Raw genomic sequence first — 5541 nt, 5'->3', positions numbered from 1 at the left:
TCTGCAAGTATCCGACACGTAGGGTGGGCTGCCCTGGTATTATACCTAGTAATCAGTGGATATCACTTCACATGAGTCTTGATGGACGGCGGCAGTAGCCTAAACCTAATATATCAGGATACAATCCGCGGGATGGGGTTAGACCCAACACAAATTCGCCATAGCAATACTACCTTTAAAGGAGTAACGCCAGGACCAGGGGCTCGTTGCACGGGCTCCCTCCTCATACAAGTTATACTCGGCTCCCCCGATAACTTCCGTTGCGAGGATTTAACTTTCCACATCGCTCCATTTCAAAGTGGCTATCAAGCACTGCTTGGACGCGAGGCTTTTGCTCGCTTTAATGCAATACCACATTACGCCTCCCTTACACTCAAGATGCCCGGTCCACGTGGCATCATTACAGTGCACGGAAATATCAAGCGATCTCTGCATGCTGAAGAGAGTGAGGTGGCCTTGGCAGCCGCACACTAAAAGCGCCCGGACCAGCGAAAGCACCCAATAGGTCGTCAAGACCTCAGACACAACTAATAGAGTCCGACGCCACTACTTATACTGAATCAATGGTCACACCCCTATTGGTCAATACAAGGGGCTCAACGCGCGCAGACATGTGGCAATTTCTCCTCATCTTGAATTATGCATGGTTTCTTTAACAAACTATCTTTTTGCATGACAACCTTTTTCACCTAAATTCCTCTCTTTTACAGATGATCATCGTGCTACACCCATCCAGGATATGGCACAATGGAGACACAGGTGCAGACGTGCAGTAGGGACCCGCTCCAAGGATTCTTTTTAGATTAAGACCCTGCATAAACCTTTTTTACTGTCTCTTGTTGATACATATCCACCATTGAGAAGGATGCTGACGTCTTGGCATGTGGCCACGCCAGACAAATGCACGTACCTGTACACAAGGGGCTTCTTACAAAGGCCGTTATTTAGGCTCGGTTTATACCACAAAGACCGAATACCTTAGGGAGTGTTCGGCGTCGCGAGTTTGGCCCTATATGCATCAGCCCCGAATCATTGTCTTTGGTCAAATGTTGGGTTTGCCCGGCTCCTGTGTTTTGGTGCCTTACGTTCCGCTTTACCGGCTAAGGTAGCACCAGGAGAACTACTGCGATTGTGCCCTGGTTCATCTGGACGAGCACCTCAGTGGAGAAAGCCAAAAACTGACTGTCATGATATAGCGTGAGACTGGTCAACCACTCGATGACCTATGGGAATGTTAGAATTCATCCGCCTCAACGAAGGGCCGTTTTCCGGCCAGGCATGTACGCACCCCAGGATCGGGAGAGTGCGGAGCCACTAGGGGCTATTTAGTAGCCCCACTGTCAAACTCCCATGGCTAAGTGGAAGTGTTAAAGCGTTATAGTCCGGTTGCCTCGCTCGCTCCGCTATCACCTCCTTAATAGGACCAAGACGTTGGGTTAAGTGTGAACGCGTGTTTCTGCGAACACCTCCGCATTATATGCGTGGGGGTTGAAGCCGACGACTTCAATCTTTCAGGTTATACACATGTATACATAAACGGCCGCCCAGGAGGCATCATATTACTTTCAGGCAAAAGTATAAAAATAGCCTTATGAAAATTTATAAAAGCATTTCGCTTACAATGAGATTAAATATCACTCAAACATAATATTTTTTGAGCACTGGGTCTCTATCAAATGAGCACCCTCAAGAACTTCTTCAAAGTAGTGCTCAACAGCCCTTAGACCTATGGCCGAATCCCGCGCTGCATAGTGGTAGCATCCATCTCCACCCAGTGTGCTTTCACATGGGCAAAGGCCATCCGTGCGCCCTCTATGCACGCCGACCTCTTCATCGCATCAATGCGCGGCACCACATCAAGGAACCGCTCCACCAAGCTGAAATAGCTGTTCGGTTTTGACCCTTTCGGCCATAGCTGATCCACAACAGACCTCTTGGCGAGTCCAGACAACCTATTTAGTTCGGCCCGTTTGGCTACTTGATCAGTCAATGAAAGAGGACGCTCGGGAGAATGGAATTGTCTCCAAAACAACGGGTCTACTTCACGGTCCGTCTGACCTCGGAAGTACTTGGCCGCATCGGCAGCGCTTGCTGCCAAATCCATATACACATCCTCCGAACTCCACAGCCGATCCAGAGGGGCATACCGTGGATCTACGAACTTCCTCCGCAACATAAAGGATTTCCTAGCTACAATTTCCCTAGCTTCCCGCAGCTCCTCCGTCTTCGCCCTCATAGTAGAGCGGAGGTCTTTTCTCGTCGCCGCAGCCTTCTCAAGGTCCGATGCCTTCGGCTGATTTTCCTTTCTGAGAACCTGGCAATGGTCGGCAGCGGCTTTTAATTCTATAGCCATTTCGGCCATCTTATCTCGGCTCTCGCCATGCGCGGCCTTCTCGGCTCGCAACTCTTCGGCCGCCTTCAAAGCAGCCGCATTACCCAACCTCGCTTGTTCCTTGGCTCGGGCAAGTTCTGCCCGCAAGGCTTCAACAGTGGCAGCTCCATCTGCAGTCACAACATGTTAAAGATACTGGCATCTTGCTGCTTTTCCTATGTGGCGTTTACCAGATAATAACGCTTACCCTGTGCCTCGTCAAGCCTTTTGTTAACAAGCTCGATGTCGGCGTCTGCTGCATCCAACTGCCGTTTTAATTGGGCAAACTCGCTAGTCCGGCCAGCCACCGGAGTTTCCACCACCTGCACATAAAGGCAGTACGGTTATTACCTGAGAATACGATCCTCTGTTCGTCATCGTTTCTGACGACAACCAAAGTCTCAGGGGCTACTATCTACACATGGCACATCTAGCATGTGCAGGACTATCATACATTATTTTTACATACCTCAAAGCCTGTCAGTAGACTCATAAAAGCTTCATGCAATCCGCTTTTAGCGGACGTGATTCTCTCCACCACCGTATCCATCAGCACACGATGTTCATCTGAGATGGCCGCTCGCCCCACCAACTCCCTCAGAACATCCGATCGCACACTAGACGGTGCTGGACTCTTTTGTCTGCTCTCTTCGGGAGCCGGACATTGGGAGCTTCGGGGGTCGACGGGATTATCTTCTGGCCTGGGCGGACTCGGAGAGGCCCTCCGCGATGACACTTCAGGGTCGCCCGCTTCCGGAGCGGAAGAGTCCAGAGGAGGCGTTTCGCTCTCCATCATCTATGGAAGAAGATCCCCCAAAGACGAGCTCATTTGAGAGGGGCTAAGGCCCGAACAGCAAAGACATATGCGGTGGTTATTTTCTCAGAAGAAAAAGATGGCATATCTGTACTAATAAAGTATTTTGAGTCACTTACGACTCATGGGAGAATTGATCCCCCTGCGAACTTTGTGCGGCAACAGCACCCCCAAGGTAGGACCCTCGGTGGGAGACTTCTTCTCTCGTTTGGAAGCTTCGGCTTCCGAATCCCCGGGCGCGGTCCTTTTCCTCTTCCGGTCATCTTCCTTCATGAGGACGCCCGCTCCCTCGGTTAGAATGGGCAGTGTTGGGGGCCCACATCTGCCCTTATTTTCCTCCACAATATCTTCCTTGAAGGGCTCCGGGCAAGGTGCGATCTGGAGCATCTTTTCCAGTACCGAATTTTCCAAACCCTCAGGGAGGGGGGCCGAACACCGAATCAACTTCGCCTTTGCTAGCCAGTCCTGATCAAAAGAGAACTCTCAGAGATAACTTCGTGACAAATGAGAGATAGTATGTTTGGCGGGAAGATTTCTTACCTGTTCGGCGGCGCGGTCACTACTCGGGCCCATGTCCTCGGTGATTTCTGGACACTCTATCTGAGGTCCGAAGAATGACTTGTACATCTCCTCGTGCATCAGGCCGAGGAAATTTTGAATGGCACGCGGTCCCTCGGGATTGAACTCCCACAAGCGAAGGGGCTGGTGTTTGCAAGGCTGGACTTGACGAAACAGCATAACTTGTGTTACCACAACCAAACTGAAATCTCCATTGAAGAGACCTTGAATGCGGCTTCGCAGTATAGGCACGTCCTTGGCCGGACCCCAGCTCAATCCTCTGCTAATCCATGACATCAGTTGTGGTGGAGGGCCCAGACAGAAAACAGTGGCGGCCGCCCACTTGGCACTTCTAGGGGCCACGATGTAGAACCACTCCCGTTGCCACAATTCAAACACCTCTGGAATGGAACCTTTGGGCCATGAAGCTCCCGCCATCTTGCGTATTGACGCACCTCCACACGCCGCATGTTGCCCCTCGATCATCTTCGCTTTACTGCAAAGGTCTTGATGTTGGAAATATGCCATAGAGGCAATAATAAAAGCATTATTATTATATTTCCTTGTTCATGATAATTGTCTTTATTCATGCTATAATTGTATTATCCGGAAATCGTAATACATGTGTGAATAATAGACACCAACATGTCCCTAGTAAGCCTCTAGTTGACTAGCTCGTTGATCAACAGATAGTCATGGTTTCCTAACTATGGACATTGGATGTCATTGATAATGAGATCACATCATTAGGAGAATGATGTGATGGACAAGACCCAATCCTAAACATAGCACAAGATCGCGTAGTTCATTTGCTAGAGTTTTCCAATGTCATGTATCTTTTCCTTAGACCATGAGATCGTGTAACTCCCGGATACCGTAGGAGTGCTTTGGGTATACCAAACGTCACAACGTAACTGGGTGACTATAAAGGTATACTACGGGTATCTCTGAAAGTGTCTGTTGGGTTGACATGGATCAAGACTGGGATTTGTCACTCCGTATGACGGAGAGGTATGACTGGGCCCACTCGGTAATGCATCATCATAATGAGCTCAGAGTGACCAAGTGTCTGGTCACGGGATCATGCATTACGGTACGAGTAAAGTGACTTGCCGGTAACGAGATTGAACGAGGTATTGGGATATCGACGATCGAATCTCGGGCAAGTAACATACCGATTGACAAAGGGAATTGTATACGGGGTTGCTTGAATCCTCGACATCTTGGTTCATCCGATGAGATCATCGAGGAACATGTGGGAGCCAACATGGGTATCCAGATCCCGTTGTTGGTTATTGACCGGAGATTCGTCTCGGTCATGTCTACATGTCTCCCGAACCCGTAGGGTCTACACACTTAAGGTTCGGTGACGCTAGGGTTGTAGGGATATGTATATGCAGTAACCCAAATGTTGTTCGGAGTCCCGGATGAGACCCCGGACGTCACAAGGAGTTCCGGAATGGTCTGGAGGTAAAGAATTATATATAGGAAGTGCTGTTTCGGGCATCGGGACAAGTTTCGGGGTCACCGGTATTGTACCGGGACCACCGGAAGGGTCCCGGGGGTCCACCGGGTGGGGCCACCTGTCCCGGGGGGCCACATGGGCTGTAGGGGGTGTGCCTTGGCCTACATGGGCCAAGGGAACCAGCCCCAAGAGGCCCATGCGGCTAGGGTTTCAAGGGAGGAAGAGTCCTAGGAGGGGAAGGCACCTCCTAGGTGCCTTGGGGAGGAGGGATTCCTCCCCCTTGGCCGCACCCCCCTAGGAGATTAGATCTCCTAGGGCCGGCGCCCCCCCCCC

This window comes from Triticum dicoccoides, chromosome 2A, assembly GCF_002162155.2.
Source record: "Triticum dicoccoides isolate Atlit2015 ecotype Zavitan chromosome 2A, WEW_v2.0, whole genome shotgun sequence".
In the NCBI taxonomy this organism is placed as follows: Eukaryota; Viridiplantae; Streptophyta; class Magnoliopsida; order Poales; family Poaceae; genus Triticum; species Triticum dicoccoides.
This window is presented reverse-complemented; position numbering follows the sequence as displayed.